This window comes from Alosa sapidissima, chromosome 14 (genome assembly GCF_018492685.1).
Source record: "Alosa sapidissima isolate fAloSap1 chromosome 14, fAloSap1.pri, whole genome shotgun sequence".
In the NCBI taxonomy this organism is placed as follows: domain Eukaryota; kingdom Metazoa; phylum Chordata; class Actinopteri; order Clupeiformes; family Clupeidae; genus Alosa; species Alosa sapidissima.
Genome location: NC_055970.1, coordinates 36,952 through 50,066, shown reverse-complemented (window position 1 = coordinate 50,066; position 13,115 = coordinate 36,952). Strand labels below are relative to the sequence as shown.

Genomic DNA, 13,115 nt, shown 5'->3' with positions numbered 1-13,115 from the left:
ACTCTACTAATGAAGTATTCTTTAATTGAACTTCCTGTGTTACCATGTCAAACAGAAAACTTTCCACGAGTTTCCATAGTGTAGTGGTTATCACATTCGCCTCACACGCGAAAGGTCCCCAGTTCGAAACTGGGTGGAAACAAATTCTTATTTGGAAGGATCTTGCATTTATCTGAAGTACTCCATCTCAAAATGTCTTCTACTAGAATTTGACTTGGTAAAAGTTATGGAGGTGACTACTTTCATCAGGATGTTTCCATAGTGTAGTGGTTATCACGTTCGCCTCACACGCGAAAGGTCCTCATTTCGAAACTGGGTGGAAACAAATTCTTATTTGGAGGGATCTTTCATTGATCTGAAGTACTTTATCTCAAGATGTCTTCTACTAGATTTTGACTTGCCAAAAGTCATGGAGGTGACTTCTTCCTTCAAGATTTTTCCATAGTGTAGTGGTTATCACGTTCGCCTAACACGCGAAAGGTCCCCAGTTCGAAACTGGGTGGAAACAGCTTCTTATTTGGAAGGATCTTGCATTGAGGTTTATATTTCTATCTTATGATGTCTTCAACTAGATTTTGACTTGTGAAAAGTAATCGAGGTGACCTTTTTGTCAGGATGTTTCCATAGTGTAGTGGTTATCACGTTCGCTTTACACGCGAAAGGTCCCCAGTTCGAAACTGGGTGGAAACAACTTCTTATTTGGAAGGATCTTGCATTTATCTGAAGTACTCCATCTCAAAATGTCTTCTACTAGAATTTGACTTGGTAAAAGTTATGGAGGTGACTACTTTCATCAGGATGTTTCCATAGTGTAGTGGTTATCACGTTCGCCTCACACGCGAAAGGTCCTCAGTTCGAAACTGGGTGGAAACAAATTCTTATTTGGAGGGATCTTTCATTGATCTGAAGTACTTTATCTCAAGATGTCTTCTACTAGATTTTGACTTGCCAAAAGTCATGGAGGTGACTTCTTCCTTCAAGATGTTTCCATAGTGTAGTGGTTATCACGTTCGCCTAACACGCGAAAGGTCCCCAGTTCGAAACTGGGTGGAAACAGCTTCTTATTTGGAAGGATCTTGCATTGAGGTTTATATTTCTATCTTATGATGTCTTCAACTAGATTTTGACTTGTGAAAAGTAATCGAGGTGACCTTTTTGTCAGGATGTTTCCATAGTGTAGTGGTTATCACGTTCGCTTTACACGCGAAAGGTCCCCAGTTCGAAACTGGTTGGAAACAAATTCCTATTGGGGCGACTGTTTGTTTCCTTGGCCAAAGTACAGCTTCACTCTACTAATAAAGTATTCTTTAATTGAACTTCCTGTGTTACCATGTCAAACAGAAAACTTTCCATGAGTTTCCATAGTGTAGTGTTTATCACGTTCGCCTCACACGCGAAAGGTCCCCAGTTCGAAACTGGGTGGAAACAAATTCTTATTTGGAGGGATCTTTCATTGATCTGAAGTACTTTATCTCAAGATGTCTTTTACTAGAATTTGACTTGCCAAAAGTCATGGAGGTGACTTCTTCCTTCAGGATGTTTCCATAGTGTAGTGGTTATCACGTTCGCCTAACACGCGAAAGGTCCCCAGTTCGAAACTGGGTGGAAACAAATTCTTATTTGGAAGGATCTTACATTGATCTGAAGCACTCCATCTCAAAATGTCTTCTACTAGAATTTGACTTGGCAAAAGTTATGGAGGTGACTTCTTTCATCAGGATGTTTCCATAGTGTAGTGGTTATCATGTTCGCCTCACACGCGAAAGGTCCCCAGTTCGAAACTGGGTGGAAATAAATTCTTATTTGGAGGGATCTTTCATTGATCTGAAGTACTTTATCTCAAGATGTCTTTTACTAGAATTTGACTTGCCAAAAGTCATGGAGGTGACTTCTTCCTTCAGGATGTTTACATAGTGTAGTGGTTATCACGTTCGCCTAACACGCGAAAGGTCCCCAGTTCGAAACTGGGTGGAAACAGCTTCTTATTTGGAAGGATCTTGCATTGAGCTTTATATTTCTATCTTATGATGTCTTCAACTAGAGTTTGACTTGTGAAAAGTAATCGAGGTGACCTTTTTGTCAGGATGTTTCCATAGTGTAGTGGTTATCACGTTCGCCTAACACGCGAAAGGTCCCCAGTTCGAAACTGGGTGGAAACAAATTCTTATTTGGAAGGATCTTACATTGATCTGAAGTATTCCATCTCAAAATGTCTTCTACTAGAATTTGACTTGGCAAAAGTTATGGAGGTGACTTCTTTCATCAGGATGTTTCCATAGTGTAGTGGTTATCACGTTCGCCTCACACGCGAAAGGTCCCCAGTTCGAAACTCGGTGGAAACAAATTCTTATTTGGAGGGATCTTTCATTGATCTGAAGTACTTTATCTCAAGATGTCTTTTACTAGAATTTGACTTGCCAAAAGTCATGGAGGTGACTTCTTCCTTCAGGATGTTTCCATAGTGTAGTGGTTATCACGTTCGCCTAACACGAGAAAGGTCCCCAGTTCGAAACTGGGTGGAAACAGCTTCTTATTTGGAAGGATCTTGCATTGAGCTTTATATTTCTATCTTATGATGTCTTCAACTAGAGTTTGACTTGTGAAAAGTAATCGAGGTGACCTTTTTGTCAGGATGTTTCCATAGTGTAGTGGTTATCACGTTCGCTTTACACGCGAAAGGTCCCCAGTTCGAAACTGGGTGGAAACAAATTCTTATGGGGGCGACTGTTAGTTTCCTTGGCCAAAGTAAAGCTTCACTCTACTAATGAAGTATTCTTTAATTGAACTTCCTGTGTTACCATGTCAAACAGAAAACTTTCCACGAGTTTCCATAGTGTAGTGGTTATCACATTCGCCTCACACGCGAAAGGTCCCCAGTTCGAAACTGGGTGGAAACAAATTCTTATTTGGAAGGATCTTGCATTTATCTGAAGTACTCCATCTCAAAATGTCTTCTACTAGAATTTGACTTGGCAAAAGTTATGGAGGTGACTTCTTCCTTCAGGATGTTTCCATAGTGTAGTGGTTATCACGTTCGCCTAACACGCGAAAGGTCCCCAGTTCGAAACTGGGTGGAAACAAATTCTTATTTGGAAGGATCTTGCATTTATCTGAAGTACTTTATCTCTAGATGTCTTCTACTAGAATTTTACTTGCCAAAAATCATGGAGGTGACTTTTTCCTTCAGGATGTTTCTATAGTGTAGTGGTTATCACGTTCGCCTAACACGCGAAAGGTCCCCAGTTCGAAACTGGGTGGAAACAGCTTCTTATTTGGAAGGATCTTGCATTGAGCTTTATATTTCTATCTTATGATGTCTTCAACTAGAGATTGACTTGTGAAAAGTAATCGAGGTTACCTTTTTGTCAGGATGTTTCCATAGTGTAGTGGTTATCACGTTCGCTTTACACGCGAAAGGTCCCCAGTTCGAAACTGGGTGGAAACAAATTCTTATGGGGGCGACTGTTAGTTTCCTTGGCCAAAGTAAAGCTTCACTCTACTAATGAAGTATTCTTTAATTGAACTTCCTGTGTTACCATGTCAAACAGAAAACTTTCCACGAGTTTCCATAGTGTAGTGGTTATCACGTTCGCCTCACACGCGAAAGGTCCCCAGTTCGAAACTGGGTGGAAACAAATTCTTATTTGGAAGGATCTTGCATTTATCTGAAGTACTCCATCTCAAAATGTCTTCTACTAGAATTTGACTTGCCAAAAGTCATGGAGGTGACTTCTTCCTTCAGGATGTTTCCATAGTGTAGTGGTTATCACGTTCGCCTAACACGCGAAAGGTCCCCAGTTCGAAACTGGGTGGAAACAAATTCTTATTTGGAAGGATCTTACATTGATCTGAAGTACTCCATCTCAAAATGTCTTCTACTAGAATTTGACTTGGCAAAAGTTATGGAGGTGACTTCTTTCATCAGGATGTTTCCATAGTGTAGTGGTTATCACGTTCGCCTCACACGCGAAAGGTCCCCAGTTCGAAACTGGGTGGAAACAAATTCTTATTTGGAGGGATCTTTCATTGATCTGAAGTACTTTATCTCAAGATGTCTTCTACTAGAATTTGACTTGCCAAAAGTCATGGAGGTGACTTCTTCCTTCAGGATGTTTCCATAGTGTAGTGGTTATCACGTTCGCCTAACACGCGAAAGGTCCCCAGTTCGAAACTGGGTGGAAACAGCTTCTTATTTGGAAGGATCTTGCATTGATCTGAAGTACTCCATCTCAAAATGTCTTCTACTAGAATTTGACTTGGCAAAAGTTATGGAGGTGACTTCTTTCATCAGGATGTTTCCATAGTGTAGTGGTTATCACGTTCGCCTCACACGCGAAAGGTCCCCAGTTCGAAACTCGGTGGAAACAAATTCTTATTTGGAGGGATCTTTCATTGATCTGAAGTACTTTATCTCAAGATGTCTTTTACTAGAATTTGACTTGCCAAAAGTCATGGAGGTGACTTCTTCCTTCAGGATGTTTCCATAGTGTAGTGGTTATCACGTTCGCCTAACACGAGAAAGGTCCCCAGTTCGAAACTGGGTGGAAACAGCTTCTTATTTGGAAGGATCTTGCATTGAGCTTTATATTTCTATCTTATGATGTCTTCAACTAGAGTTTGACTTGTGAAAAGTAATCGAGGTGACCTTTTTGTCAGGATGTTTCCATAGTGTACTGGTTATCACGTTCGCTTTACACGCGAAAGGTCCCCAGTTCGAAACTGGGTGGAAACAAATTCTTATGGGGGCGACTGTTAGTTTCCTTGGCCAAAGTAAAGCTTCACTCTACTAATGAAGTATTCTTTAATTGAACTTCCTGTGTTACCATGTCAAACAGAAAACTTTCCACGAGTTTCCATAGTGTAGTGGTTATCACATTCGCCTCACACGCGAAAGGTCCCCAGTTCGAAACTGGGTGGAAACAAATTCTTATTTGGAAGGATCTTGCATTTATCTGAAGTACTCCATCTCAAAATGTCTTCTACTAGAATTTGACTTGGCAAAAGTTATGGAGGTGACTTCTTCCTTCAGGATGTTTCCATAGTGTAGTGGTTATCACGTTCGCCTAACACGCGAAAGGTCCCCAGTTCGAAACTGGGTGGAAACAAATTCTTATTTGGAAGGATCTTGCATTTATCTGAAGTACTTTATCTCTAGATGTCTTCTACTAGAATTTTACTTGCCAAAAATCATGGAGGTGACTTTTTCCTTCAGGATGTTTCTATAGTGTAGTGGTTATCACGTTCGCCTAACACGCGAAAGGTCCCCAGTTCGAAACTGGGTGGAAACAGCTTCTTATTTGGAAGGATCTTGCATTGAGCTTTATATTTCTATCTTATGATGTCTTCAACTAGAGATTGACTTGTGAAAAGTAATCGAGGTTACCTTTTTGTCAGGATGTTTCCATAGTGTAGTGGTTATCACGTTCGCTTTACACGCGAAAGGTCCCCAGTTCGAAACTGGGTGGAAACAAATTCTTATGGGGGCGACTGTTAGTTTCCTTGGCCAAAGTAAAGCTTCACTCTACTAATGAAGTATTCTTTAATTGAACTTCCTGTGTTACCATGTCAAACAGAAAACTTTCCACGAGTTTCCATAGTGTAGTGGTTATCACGTTCGCCTCACACGCGAAAGGTCCCCAGTTCGAAACTGGGTGGAAACAAATTCTTATTTGGAAGGATCTTGCATTTATCTGAAGTACTCCATCTCAAAATGTCTTCTACTAGAATTTGACTTGCCAAAAGTCATGGAGGTGACTTCTTCCTTCAGGATGTTTCCATAGTGTAGTGGTTATCACGTTCGCCTAACACGCGAAAGGTCCCCAGTTCGAAACTGGGTGGAAACAAATTCTTATTTGGAAGGATCTTACATTGATCTGAAGTACTCCATCTCAAAATGTCTTCTACTAGAATTTGACTTGGCAAAAGTTATGGAGGTGACTTCTTTCATCAGGATGTTTCCATAGTGTAGTGGTTATCACGTTCGCCTCACACGCGAAAGGTCCCCAGTTCGAAACTGGGTGGAAACAAATTCTTATTTGGAGGGATCTTTCATTGATCTGAAGTACTTTATCTCAAGATGTCTTCTACTAGAATTTGACTTGCCAAAAGTCATGGAGGTGACTTCTTCCTTCAGGATGTTTCCATAGTGTAGTGGTTATCACGTTCGCCTAACACGCGAAAGGTCCCCAGTTCGAAACTGGGTGGAAACAGCTTCTTATTTGGAAGGATCTTGCATTGAGCTTTATATTTCTATCTTATGATGTCTTCAACTAGAGTTTGACTTGTGAAAAGTAATCGAGGTGACCTTTTTGTCAGGATGTTTCCATAGTGTAGTGGTTATCACGTTCGCTTTACACGCGAAAGGTCCCCAGTTCGAAACTGGGTGGAAACAAATTCTTATGGGGGCGACTGTTAGTTTCCTTGGCCAAAGTAAAGCTTCACTCTACTAATGAAGTATTCTTTGATTGAACTTCCTGTGTTACCATGTCAAACAGAAAACTTTCCACGAGTTTTCATAGTGTAGTGGTTATCACGTTCGCCTCACACGCGAAAGGTCCCCAGTTCGAAACTGGGTGGAAACAAATTCTTATTTGGAAGGATCTTGCATTTATCTGAAGTACTCCATCTCAAAATGTCTTCTACTAGAATTTGACTTGCCAAAAGTCATGGAGGTGACTTCTTCCTTCAGGATGTTTCCATAGTGTAGTGGTTATCACGTTCGCCTAACACGCGAAAGGTCCCCAGTTCGAAACTGGGTGGAAACAAATTCTTATTTGGAAGGATCTTACATTGATCTGAAGTACTCCATCTCAAAATGTCTTCTACTAGAATTTGACTTGGCAAAAGTTATGGAGGTGACTTCTTTCATCAGGATGTTTCCATAGTGTAGTGGTTATCACGTTCGCCTCACACGCGAAAGGTCCCCAGTTCGAAACTGGGTGGAAACAAATTCTTATTTGGAAGGATCTTGCATTTATCTGAAGTACTCCATCTCAAAATGTCTTCTACTAGAATTTGACTTGCCAAAAGTCATGGAGGTGACTTCTTCCTTCAGGATGTTTCCATAGTGTAGTGGTTATCACGTTCGCCTAACACGCGAAAGGTCCCCAGTTCGAAACTGGGTGGAAACAAATTCTTATTTGGAAGGATCTTACATTGATCTGAAGTACTCCATCTCAAAATGTCTTCTACTAGAATTTGACTTGGCAAAAGTTATGGAGGTGACTTCTTTCATCAGGATGTTTCCATAGTGTAGTGGTTATCACGTTCGCCTCACACGCGAAAGGTCCCCAGTTCGAAACTGGGTGGAAACAAATTCTTATTTGGAGGGATCTTTCATTGATTTGAAGTACTTTATCTCAAGATGTCTTCTACTAGAATTTGACTTGCCAAAAGTCATGGAGGTGACTTCTTCCTTCAGGTTGTTTCCATAGTGTAGTGGTTATCACGTTCGCCTAACACGCGAAAGGTCCCCAGTTCGAAACTGGGTGGAAACAGCTTCTTATTTGGAAGGATCTTGCATTGAGCTTTATATTTCTATCTTATGATTTATTCAACTAGAGTTTGACTTGTGAAAAGTAATCGAGGTGACCTTTTTGTCAGGATGTTTCCATAGTGTAGTGGTTATCACGTTAGCTTTACACGCGAAAGGTCCCCAGTTCGAAACTGGGTGGAAACAAATTCTTATGGGGGCGACTGTTAGTTTCCTTGGCCAAAGTAAAGCTTCACTCTACTAATGAAGTATTCTTTAATTGAACTTCCTGTGTTACCATGTCAAACAGAAAACTTTCCACGTGTTTCCATAGTGTAGTGGTTATCACGTTCGCCTCACACGCGAAAGGTCCCCAGTTCGAAACTGGGTGGAAACAAATTCTTATTTGGAAGGATCTTGCATTTATCTGAAGTACTCCATCTCAAAATGTCTTCTACTAGAATTTGACTTGCCAAAAGTCATGGAGGTGACTTCTTCCTTCAGGATGTTTCCATAGTGTAGTGGTTATCACGTTCGCCTAACACGCGAAAGGTCCCCAGTTCGAAACTGGGTGGAAACAAATTCTTATTTGGAAGGATCTTACATTGATCTGAAGTACTCCATCTCAAAATGTCTTCTACTAGAATTTGACTTGGCAAAAGTTATGGAGGTGACTTCTTTCATCAGGATGTTTCCATAGTGTAGTGGTTATCACGTTCGCCTCACACGCGAAAGGTCCCCAGTTCGAAACTGGGTGGAAACAAATTCTTATTTGGAGGGATCTTTCATTGATCTGAAGTACTCCATCTCAAGATGTCTTCTACTAGAATTTGACTTGCCAAAAGTCATGGAGGTGACTTCTTCCTTCAGGATGTTTCCATAGTGTAGTGGTTATCACGTTCGCCTAACACGCGAAAGGTCCCCAGTTCGAAACTGGGTGGAAACAGCTTCTTATTTGGAAGGATCTTGCATTGAGCTTTATATTTCTATCTTATGATGTCTTCAACTAGAGTTTGACTTGTGAAAAGTAATCGAGGTGACCTTTTTGTCAGGATGTTTCCATAGTGTAGTGGTTATCACGTTCGCTTTACACGCGAAAGGTCCCCAGTTCGAAACTGGGTGGAAACAAATTCTTATGGGGGCGACTGTTGGTTTCCTTGGCCAAAGTAAAGCTTCACTCTACTAATGAAGTATTCTTTAATTGAACTTCCTGTGTTACCATGTCAAACAAAAAACTTTCCACGAGTTTCCATAGTGTAGTGGTTATCACGTTCGCCTCACACGCGAAAGGTCCCCAGTTCGAAACTGGGTGGAAACAAATTCTTATTTGGAAGGATCTTGCATTTATCTGAAGTACTCCATCTCAAAATGTCTTCTACTAGAATTTGACTTGCCAAAAGTCATGGAGGTGACTTCTTCCTTCAGGATGTTTCCATAGTGTAGTGGTTATCACGTTCGCCTAACACGCGAAAGTTCCCCAGTTCGAAACTGGGTGGAAACAAATTCTTATTTGGAAGGATCTTACATTGATCTGAAGTACTCCATCTCAAAATGTCTTCTACTAGAATTTGACTTGGCAAAAGTTATGGAGGTGACTTCTTTCATCAGGATGTTTCCATAGTGTAGTGGTTATCACGTTCGCCTCACACGCGAAAGGTCCCCAGTTCGAAACTGGGTGGAAACAAATTCTTATTTGGAGGGATCTTTCATTGATCTGAAGTACTTTATCTCAAGATGTCTTCTACTAGAATTCGACTTGCCAAAAGTCATGGAGGTGACTTCTTCCTTCAGGATGTTTCCATAGTGTAGTGGTTATCACGTTCGCCTAACACGCGAAAGGTCCCCAGTTCGAAACTGGGTGGAAACAGCTTCTTATTTGGAAGGATCTTGCATTGAGCTTTATATTTCTATCTTATGATGTCTTCAACTAGAGTTTGACTTGTGAAAAGTAATCGAGGTGACCTTTTTGTCAGGATGTTTCCATAGTGTAGTGGTTATCACGTTCGCTTTACACGCGAAAGGTCCCCAGTTCGAAACTGGGTGGAAACAAATTCTTATGGGGGCGACTGTTAGTTTCCTTGGCCAAAGTAAAGCTTCACTCTACTAATGAAGTATTCTTTGATTGAACTTCCTGTGTTACCATGTCAAACAGAAAACTTTCCACGAGTTTTCATAGTGTAGTGGTTATCACGTTCGCCTCACACGCGAAAGGTCCCCAGTTCGAAACTGGGTGGAAACAAATTCTTATTTGGAAGGATCTTGCATTTATCTGAAGTACTCCATCTCAAAATGTCTTCTACTAGAATTTGACTTGCCAAAAGTCATGGAGGTGACTTCTTCCTTCAGGATGTTTCCATAGTGTAGTGGTTATCACGTTCGCCTAACACGCGAAAGGTCCCCAGTTCGAAACTGGGTGGAAACAAATTCTTATTTGGAAGGATCTTACATTGATCTGAAGTACTCCATCTCAAAATGTCTTCTACTAGAATTTGACTTGGCAAAAGTTATGGAGGTGACTTCTTTCATCAGGATGTTTCCATAGTGTAGTGGTTATCACGTTCGCCTCACACGCGAAAGGTCCCCAGTTCGAAACTGGGTGGAAACAAATTCTTATTTGGAAGGATCTTGCATTTATCTGAAGTACTCCATCTCAAAATGTCTTCTACTAGAATTTGACTTGCCAAAAGTCATGGAGGTGACTTCTTCCTTCAGGATGTTTCCATAGTGTAGTGGTTATCACGTTCGCCTAACACGCGAAAGGTCCCCAGTTCGAAACTGGGTGGAAACAAATTCTTATTTGGAAGGATCTTACATTGATCTGAAGTACTCCATCTCAAAATGTCTTCTACTAGAATTTGACTTGGCAAAAGTTATGGAGGTGACTTCTTTCATCAGGATGTTTCCATAGTGTAGTGGTTATCACGTTCGCCTCACACGCGAAAGGTCCCCAGTTCGAAACTGGGTGGAAACAAATTCTTATTTGGAGGGATCTTTCATTGATCTGAAGTACTTTATCTCAAGATGTCTTCTACTAGAATTTGACTTGCCAAAAGTCATGGAGGTGACTTCTTCCTTCAGGATGTTTCCATAGTGTAGTGGTTATCACGTTCGCCTAACACGCGAAAGGTCCCCAGTTCGAAACTGGGTGGAAACAGCTTCTTATTTGGAAGGATCTTGCATTGATCTGAAGTACTCCATCTCAAAATGTCTTCTACTAGAATTTGACTTGGCAAAAGTTATGGAGGTGACTTCTTTCATCAGGATGTTTCCATAGTGTAGTGGTTATCACGTTCGCCTCACACGAGAAAGGTCCCCAGTTCGAAACTGGGTGGAAACAAATTCTTATTTGGAGGGATCTTTCATTGATCTGAAGTACTTTATCTCAAGATGTCTTCTACTAGAATTTGACTTGCCAAAAGTCATGGAGGTGACTTCTTCCTTCAGGATGTTTCCATAGTGTAGTGGTTATCACGTTCGCCTAACACGCGAAAGGTCCCCAGTTCGAAACTGGGTGGAAACAGCTTCTTATTTGGAAGGATCTTGCATTGAGCTTTATATTTCTATCTTATGATGTCTTCAACTAGAGTTTGACTTGTGAAAAGTAATCGAGGTGACCTTTTTGTCAGGATGTTTCCATAGTGTAGTGGTTATCACGTTCGCTTTACACGCGAAAGGTCCCCAGTTCGAAACTGGGTGGAAACAAATTCTTATGGGGGCGACTGTTGGTTTCCTTGGCCAAAGTAAAGCTTCACTCTACTAATGAAGTATTCTTTAATTGAACTTCCTGTGTTACCATGTCAAACAGAAAACTTTCCACGAGTTTCCATAGTGTAGTGGTTATCACGTTCGCCTCACACGCGAAAGGTCCCCAGTTCGAAACTGGGTGGAAACAAATTCTTATTTGGAAGGATCTTGCATTTATCTGAAGTACTCCATCTCAAAATGTCTTCTACTAGAATTTGACTTGCCAAAAGTCATGGAGGTGACTTCTTTCATCAGGATGTTTCCATAGTGTAGTGGTTATCACGTTCGCCTCACACGCGAAAGGTCCCCAGTTCGAAACTGGGTGGAAACAAATTCTTATTTGGAGGGATCTTTCATTGATCTGAAGTACTTTATCTCAAGATGTCTTCTACTAGAATTTGACTTGCCAAAAGTCATGGAGGTGACTTCTTCCTTCAGGATGTTTCCATAGTGTAGTGGTTATCACGTTCGCCTAACACGCGAAAGGTCCCCAGTTCGAAACTGGGTGGAAACAGCTTCTTATTTGGAAGGATCTTGCATTGAGCTTTATATTTCTATCTTATGATGTCTTCAACTAGAGTTTGACTTGTGAAAAGTAATCGAGGTGACCTTTTTGTCCGGATGTTTCCATAGTGTAGTGGTTATCACGTTCGCTTTACACGTGAAAGGTCCCCAGTTCGAAACTGGGTGGAAACAAATTCTTATGGGGGCGACTGTTAGTTTCCTTGGCCAAAGCAAAGCTTCACTCTACTAATGAAGTATTCTTTAATTGAACTTCCTGTGTTACCATGTCAAACAGAAAACTTTCCACGAGTTTCCATAGTGTAGTGGTTATCACGTTCGCCTCACACGCGAAAGGTCCCCAGTTCGAAACTGGGTGGAAACAAATTCTTATTTGGAAGGATCTTGCATTTATCTGAAGTACTCCATCTCAAAATGTCTTCTACTAGAATTTGAATTGCCAAAAGTCATGGAGGTGACTTCTTCCTTCAGGATGTTTCCATAGTGTAGTGGTTATCACGTTCGCCTAACACGCGAAAGGTCCCCAGTTCGAAACTGGGTGGAAACAAATTCTTATTTGGAAGGATCTTACATTGATCTGAAGTACTCCATCTCAAAATGTCTTCTACTAGAATTTGACTTGGCAAAAGTTATGGAGGTGACTTCTTTCATCAGGATGTTTCCATAGTGTAGTGGTTATCACGTTCGCCTCACACGCGAAAGGTCCCCAGTTCGAAACTGGGTGGAAACAAATTCTTATTTGGAGGGATCTTTCATTGATCTGAAGTACTTTATCTCAAGATGTCTTCTACTAGAATTTGACTTGCCAAAAGTCATGGAGGTGACTTCTTCCTTCAGGATGTTTCCATAGTGTAGTGGTTATCACGTTCGCCTAACACGCGAAAGGTCCCCAGTTCGAAACTGGGTGGAAACAGCTTCTTATTTGGAAGGATCTTGCATTGAGCTTTATATTTCTATCTTATGATGTCTTCAACTAGAGTTTGACTTGTGAAAAGTAATCGAGGTGACCTTTTTGTCAGGATGTTTCCATAGTGTAGTGGTTATCACGTTCGCTTTACACGCGAAAGGTCCCCAGTTCGAAACTGGGTGGAAACAAATTCTTATGGGGGCGACTGTTGGTTTCCTTGGCCAAAGTAAAGCTTCACTCTACTAATGAAGTATTCTTTAATTGAACTTCCTGTGTTACCATGTCAAACAGAAAACTTTCCACGAGTTTCCATAGTGTAGTGGTTATCACGTTCGCCTCACACGCGAAAGGTCCCCAGTTCGAAACTGGGTGGAAACAAATTCTTATTTGGAAGGATCTTGCATTTATCTGAAGTACTCCATCTCAAAATGTCTTCTACTAGAATTTGACTTGCCAAAAGTCATGGAGGTG

General features: G+C 41.1%; 71 non-coding genes across 71 annotated transcripts; all 71 read left to right on the top strand.

Moving 5' to 3' along the window:
• The first annotated feature begins 69 nt into the window (after nucleotides 1-69).
• On the top strand, nucleotides 70-142 carry trnav-cac. The gene has a single exon. It is a non-coding gene; the product is annotated as a tRNA-Val (tRNA).
• Nucleotides 143-252: 110 nt separating this feature from the next.
• trnav-cac lies at nucleotides 253-325 on the top strand. Its single transcript has one exon. It is a non-coding gene; the product is annotated as a tRNA-Val (tRNA).
• Nucleotides 326-435: 110 nt separating this feature from the next.
• On the top strand, nucleotides 436-508 carry trnav-aac. The gene has a single exon. It is a non-coding gene; the product is annotated as a tRNA-Val (tRNA).
• A 109-nt stretch (nucleotides 509-617) lies between these two features.
• On the top strand, nucleotides 618-690 carry trnav-uac. Its single transcript has one exon. It is a non-coding gene; the product is annotated as a tRNA-Val (tRNA).
• A 110-nt stretch (nucleotides 691-800) lies between these two features.
• Nucleotides 801-873, top strand: trnav-cac. Its single transcript has one exon. It is a non-coding gene; the product is annotated as a tRNA-Val (tRNA).
• A 110-nt stretch (nucleotides 874-983) lies between these two features.
• On the top strand, nucleotides 984-1,056 carry trnav-aac. The gene has a single exon. It is a non-coding gene; the product is annotated as a tRNA-Val (tRNA).
• Nucleotides 1,057-1,165: 109 nt separating this feature from the next.
• trnav-uac lies at nucleotides 1,166-1,238 on the top strand. Its single transcript has one exon. It is a non-coding gene; the product is annotated as a tRNA-Val (tRNA).
• Nucleotides 1,239-1,355: 117 nt separating this feature from the next.
• On the top strand, nucleotides 1,356-1,428 carry trnav-cac. Its single transcript has one exon. It is a non-coding gene; the product is annotated as a tRNA-Val (tRNA).
• A 110-nt stretch (nucleotides 1,429-1,538) lies between these two features.
• On the top strand, nucleotides 1,539-1,611 carry trnav-aac. The gene has a single exon. It is a non-coding gene; the product is annotated as a tRNA-Val (tRNA).
• Nucleotides 1,612-1,721: 110 nt separating this feature from the next.
• On the top strand, nucleotides 1,722-1,794 carry trnav-cac. Its single transcript has one exon. It is a non-coding gene; the product is annotated as a tRNA-Val (tRNA).
• A 110-nt stretch (nucleotides 1,795-1,904) lies between these two features.
• On the top strand, nucleotides 1,905-1,977 carry trnav-aac. The gene has a single exon. It is a non-coding gene; the product is annotated as a tRNA-Val (tRNA).
• Nucleotides 1,978-2,086: 109 nt separating this feature from the next.
• trnav-aac lies at nucleotides 2,087-2,159 on the top strand. Its single transcript has one exon. It is a non-coding gene; the product is annotated as a tRNA-Val (tRNA).
• Nucleotides 2,160-2,269: 110 nt separating this feature from the next.
• On the top strand, nucleotides 2,270-2,342 carry trnav-cac. The gene has a single exon. It is a non-coding gene; the product is annotated as a tRNA-Val (tRNA).
• Nucleotides 2,343-2,452: 110 nt separating this feature from the next.
• trnav-aac lies at nucleotides 2,453-2,525 on the top strand. The gene has a single exon. It is a non-coding gene; the product is annotated as a tRNA-Val (tRNA).
• Nucleotides 2,526-2,634: 109 nt separating this feature from the next.
• trnav-uac lies at nucleotides 2,635-2,707 on the top strand. Its single transcript has one exon. It is a non-coding gene; the product is annotated as a tRNA-Val (tRNA).
• Nucleotides 2,708-2,824: 117 nt separating this feature from the next.
• Nucleotides 2,825-2,897, top strand: trnav-cac. The gene has a single exon. It is a non-coding gene; the product is annotated as a tRNA-Val (tRNA).
• A 110-nt stretch (nucleotides 2,898-3,007) lies between these two features.
• trnav-aac lies at nucleotides 3,008-3,080 on the top strand. The gene has a single exon. It is a non-coding gene; the product is annotated as a tRNA-Val (tRNA).
• A 110-nt stretch (nucleotides 3,081-3,190) lies between these two features.
• trnav-aac lies at nucleotides 3,191-3,263 on the top strand. The gene has a single exon. It is a non-coding gene; the product is annotated as a tRNA-Val (tRNA).
• A 109-nt stretch (nucleotides 3,264-3,372) lies between these two features.
• On the top strand, nucleotides 3,373-3,445 carry trnav-uac. Its single transcript has one exon. It is a non-coding gene; the product is annotated as a tRNA-Val (tRNA).
• A 117-nt stretch (nucleotides 3,446-3,562) lies between these two features.
• trnav-cac lies at nucleotides 3,563-3,635 on the top strand. The gene has a single exon. It is a non-coding gene; the product is annotated as a tRNA-Val (tRNA).
• A 110-nt stretch (nucleotides 3,636-3,745) lies between these two features.
• On the top strand, nucleotides 3,746-3,818 carry trnav-aac. Its single transcript has one exon. It is a non-coding gene; the product is annotated as a tRNA-Val (tRNA).
• Nucleotides 3,819-3,928: 110 nt separating this feature from the next.
• trnav-cac lies at nucleotides 3,929-4,001 on the top strand. Its single transcript has one exon. It is a non-coding gene; the product is annotated as a tRNA-Val (tRNA).
• Nucleotides 4,002-4,111: 110 nt separating this feature from the next.
• trnav-aac lies at nucleotides 4,112-4,184 on the top strand. Its single transcript has one exon. It is a non-coding gene; the product is annotated as a tRNA-Val (tRNA).
• A 110-nt stretch (nucleotides 4,185-4,294) lies between these two features.
• On the top strand, nucleotides 4,295-4,367 carry trnav-cac. The gene has a single exon. It is a non-coding gene; the product is annotated as a tRNA-Val (tRNA).
• A 110-nt stretch (nucleotides 4,368-4,477) lies between these two features.
• Nucleotides 4,478-4,550, top strand: trnav-aac. Its single transcript has one exon. It is a non-coding gene; the product is annotated as a tRNA-Val (tRNA).
• A 109-nt stretch (nucleotides 4,551-4,659) lies between these two features.
• trnav-uac lies at nucleotides 4,660-4,732 on the top strand. Its single transcript has one exon. It is a non-coding gene; the product is annotated as a tRNA-Val (tRNA).
• A 117-nt stretch (nucleotides 4,733-4,849) lies between these two features.
• Nucleotides 4,850-4,922, top strand: trnav-cac. Its single transcript has one exon. It is a non-coding gene; the product is annotated as a tRNA-Val (tRNA).
• Nucleotides 4,923-5,032: 110 nt separating this feature from the next.
• trnav-aac lies at nucleotides 5,033-5,105 on the top strand. Its single transcript has one exon. It is a non-coding gene; the product is annotated as a tRNA-Val (tRNA).
• Nucleotides 5,106-5,215: 110 nt separating this feature from the next.
• Nucleotides 5,216-5,288, top strand: trnav-aac. The gene has a single exon. It is a non-coding gene; the product is annotated as a tRNA-Val (tRNA).
• Nucleotides 5,289-5,397: 109 nt separating this feature from the next.
• trnav-uac lies at nucleotides 5,398-5,470 on the top strand. The gene has a single exon. It is a non-coding gene; the product is annotated as a tRNA-Val (tRNA).
• Nucleotides 5,471-5,587: 117 nt separating this feature from the next.
• trnav-cac lies at nucleotides 5,588-5,660 on the top strand. Its single transcript has one exon. It is a non-coding gene; the product is annotated as a tRNA-Val (tRNA).
• A 110-nt stretch (nucleotides 5,661-5,770) lies between these two features.
• Nucleotides 5,771-5,843, top strand: trnav-aac. The gene has a single exon. It is a non-coding gene; the product is annotated as a tRNA-Val (tRNA).
• A 110-nt stretch (nucleotides 5,844-5,953) lies between these two features.
• Nucleotides 5,954-6,026, top strand: trnav-cac. Its single transcript has one exon. It is a non-coding gene; the product is annotated as a tRNA-Val (tRNA).
• Nucleotides 6,027-6,136: 110 nt separating this feature from the next.
• Nucleotides 6,137-6,209, top strand: trnav-aac. Its single transcript has one exon. It is a non-coding gene; the product is annotated as a tRNA-Val (tRNA).
• A 109-nt stretch (nucleotides 6,210-6,318) lies between these two features.
• trnav-uac lies at nucleotides 6,319-6,391 on the top strand. Its single transcript has one exon. It is a non-coding gene; the product is annotated as a tRNA-Val (tRNA).
• Nucleotides 6,392-6,508: 117 nt separating this feature from the next.
• Nucleotides 6,509-6,581, top strand: trnav-cac. The gene has a single exon. It is a non-coding gene; the product is annotated as a tRNA-Val (tRNA).
• A 110-nt stretch (nucleotides 6,582-6,691) lies between these two features.
• Nucleotides 6,692-6,764, top strand: trnav-aac. The gene has a single exon. It is a non-coding gene; the product is annotated as a tRNA-Val (tRNA).
• A 110-nt stretch (nucleotides 6,765-6,874) lies between these two features.
• On the top strand, nucleotides 6,875-6,947 carry trnav-cac. The gene has a single exon. It is a non-coding gene; the product is annotated as a tRNA-Val (tRNA).
• A 110-nt stretch (nucleotides 6,948-7,057) lies between these two features.
• trnav-aac lies at nucleotides 7,058-7,130 on the top strand. The gene has a single exon. It is a non-coding gene; the product is annotated as a tRNA-Val (tRNA).
• Nucleotides 7,131-7,240: 110 nt separating this feature from the next.
• Nucleotides 7,241-7,313, top strand: trnav-cac. Its single transcript has one exon. It is a non-coding gene; the product is annotated as a tRNA-Val (tRNA).
• Nucleotides 7,314-7,423: 110 nt separating this feature from the next.
• On the top strand, nucleotides 7,424-7,496 carry trnav-aac. The gene has a single exon. It is a non-coding gene; the product is annotated as a tRNA-Val (tRNA).
• Nucleotides 7,497-7,605: 109 nt separating this feature from the next.
• On the top strand, nucleotides 7,606-7,678 carry trnav-uac. The gene has a single exon. It is a non-coding gene; the product is annotated as a tRNA-Val (tRNA).
• Nucleotides 7,679-7,795: 117 nt separating this feature from the next.
• Nucleotides 7,796-7,868, top strand: trnav-cac. Its single transcript has one exon. It is a non-coding gene; the product is annotated as a tRNA-Val (tRNA).
• A 110-nt stretch (nucleotides 7,869-7,978) lies between these two features.
• trnav-aac lies at nucleotides 7,979-8,051 on the top strand. The gene has a single exon. It is a non-coding gene; the product is annotated as a tRNA-Val (tRNA).
• Nucleotides 8,052-8,161: 110 nt separating this feature from the next.
• Nucleotides 8,162-8,234, top strand: trnav-cac. Its single transcript has one exon. It is a non-coding gene; the product is annotated as a tRNA-Val (tRNA).
• A 110-nt stretch (nucleotides 8,235-8,344) lies between these two features.
• trnav-aac lies at nucleotides 8,345-8,417 on the top strand. Its single transcript has one exon. It is a non-coding gene; the product is annotated as a tRNA-Val (tRNA).
• Nucleotides 8,418-8,526: 109 nt separating this feature from the next.
• trnav-uac lies at nucleotides 8,527-8,599 on the top strand. The gene has a single exon. It is a non-coding gene; the product is annotated as a tRNA-Val (tRNA).
• A 117-nt stretch (nucleotides 8,600-8,716) lies between these two features.
• Nucleotides 8,717-8,789, top strand: trnav-cac. The gene has a single exon. It is a non-coding gene; the product is annotated as a tRNA-Val (tRNA).
• A 110-nt stretch (nucleotides 8,790-8,899) lies between these two features.
• trnav-aac lies at nucleotides 8,900-8,972 on the top strand. Its single transcript has one exon. It is a non-coding gene; the product is annotated as a tRNA-Val (tRNA).
• Nucleotides 8,973-9,082: 110 nt separating this feature from the next.
• trnav-cac lies at nucleotides 9,083-9,155 on the top strand. The gene has a single exon. It is a non-coding gene; the product is annotated as a tRNA-Val (tRNA).
• Nucleotides 9,156-9,265: 110 nt separating this feature from the next.
• trnav-aac lies at nucleotides 9,266-9,338 on the top strand. The gene has a single exon. It is a non-coding gene; the product is annotated as a tRNA-Val (tRNA).
• Nucleotides 9,339-9,447: 109 nt separating this feature from the next.
• trnav-uac lies at nucleotides 9,448-9,520 on the top strand. Its single transcript has one exon. It is a non-coding gene; the product is annotated as a tRNA-Val (tRNA).
• A 117-nt stretch (nucleotides 9,521-9,637) lies between these two features.
• Nucleotides 9,638-9,710, top strand: trnav-cac. The gene has a single exon. It is a non-coding gene; the product is annotated as a tRNA-Val (tRNA).
• Nucleotides 9,711-9,820: 110 nt separating this feature from the next.
• On the top strand, nucleotides 9,821-9,893 carry trnav-aac. Its single transcript has one exon. It is a non-coding gene; the product is annotated as a tRNA-Val (tRNA).
• Nucleotides 9,894-10,003: 110 nt separating this feature from the next.
• Nucleotides 10,004-10,076, top strand: trnav-cac. The gene has a single exon. It is a non-coding gene; the product is annotated as a tRNA-Val (tRNA).
• Nucleotides 10,077-10,186: 110 nt separating this feature from the next.
• trnav-aac lies at nucleotides 10,187-10,259 on the top strand. Its single transcript has one exon. It is a non-coding gene; the product is annotated as a tRNA-Val (tRNA).
• Nucleotides 10,260-10,369: 110 nt separating this feature from the next.
• trnav-cac lies at nucleotides 10,370-10,442 on the top strand. Its single transcript has one exon. It is a non-coding gene; the product is annotated as a tRNA-Val (tRNA).
• Nucleotides 10,443-10,552: 110 nt separating this feature from the next.
• On the top strand, nucleotides 10,553-10,625 carry trnav-aac. Its single transcript has one exon. It is a non-coding gene; the product is annotated as a tRNA-Val (tRNA).
• Nucleotides 10,626-10,735: 110 nt separating this feature from the next.
• On the top strand, nucleotides 10,736-10,808 carry trnav-cac. The gene has a single exon. It is a non-coding gene; the product is annotated as a tRNA-Val (tRNA).
• A 110-nt stretch (nucleotides 10,809-10,918) lies between these two features.
• Nucleotides 10,919-10,991, top strand: trnav-aac. The gene has a single exon. It is a non-coding gene; the product is annotated as a tRNA-Val (tRNA).
• Nucleotides 10,992-11,100: 109 nt separating this feature from the next.
• Nucleotides 11,101-11,173, top strand: trnav-uac. The gene has a single exon. It is a non-coding gene; the product is annotated as a tRNA-Val (tRNA).
• A 117-nt stretch (nucleotides 11,174-11,290) lies between these two features.
• trnav-cac lies at nucleotides 11,291-11,363 on the top strand. Its single transcript has one exon. It is a non-coding gene; the product is annotated as a tRNA-Val (tRNA).
• Nucleotides 11,364-11,473: 110 nt separating this feature from the next.
• Nucleotides 11,474-11,546, top strand: trnav-cac. The gene has a single exon. It is a non-coding gene; the product is annotated as a tRNA-Val (tRNA).
• Nucleotides 11,547-11,656: 110 nt separating this feature from the next.
• On the top strand, nucleotides 11,657-11,729 carry trnav-aac. Its single transcript has one exon. It is a non-coding gene; the product is annotated as a tRNA-Val (tRNA).
• Nucleotides 11,730-11,838: 109 nt separating this feature from the next.
• On the top strand, nucleotides 11,839-11,911 carry trnav-uac. Its single transcript has one exon. It is a non-coding gene; the product is annotated as a tRNA-Val (tRNA).
• Nucleotides 11,912-12,028: 117 nt separating this feature from the next.
• trnav-cac lies at nucleotides 12,029-12,101 on the top strand. The gene has a single exon. It is a non-coding gene; the product is annotated as a tRNA-Val (tRNA).
• Nucleotides 12,102-12,211: 110 nt separating this feature from the next.
• Nucleotides 12,212-12,284, top strand: trnav-aac. The gene has a single exon. It is a non-coding gene; the product is annotated as a tRNA-Val (tRNA).
• Nucleotides 12,285-12,394: 110 nt separating this feature from the next.
• trnav-cac lies at nucleotides 12,395-12,467 on the top strand. The gene has a single exon. It is a non-coding gene; the product is annotated as a tRNA-Val (tRNA).
• A 110-nt stretch (nucleotides 12,468-12,577) lies between these two features.
• trnav-aac lies at nucleotides 12,578-12,650 on the top strand. The gene has a single exon. It is a non-coding gene; the product is annotated as a tRNA-Val (tRNA).
• A 109-nt stretch (nucleotides 12,651-12,759) lies between these two features.
• Nucleotides 12,760-12,832, top strand: trnav-uac. Its single transcript has one exon. It is a non-coding gene; the product is annotated as a tRNA-Val (tRNA).
• Nucleotides 12,833-12,949: 117 nt separating this feature from the next.
• trnav-cac lies at nucleotides 12,950-13,022 on the top strand. Its single transcript has one exon. It is a non-coding gene; the product is annotated as a tRNA-Val (tRNA).
• Nucleotides 13,023-13,115: the final 93 nt, after the last annotated feature.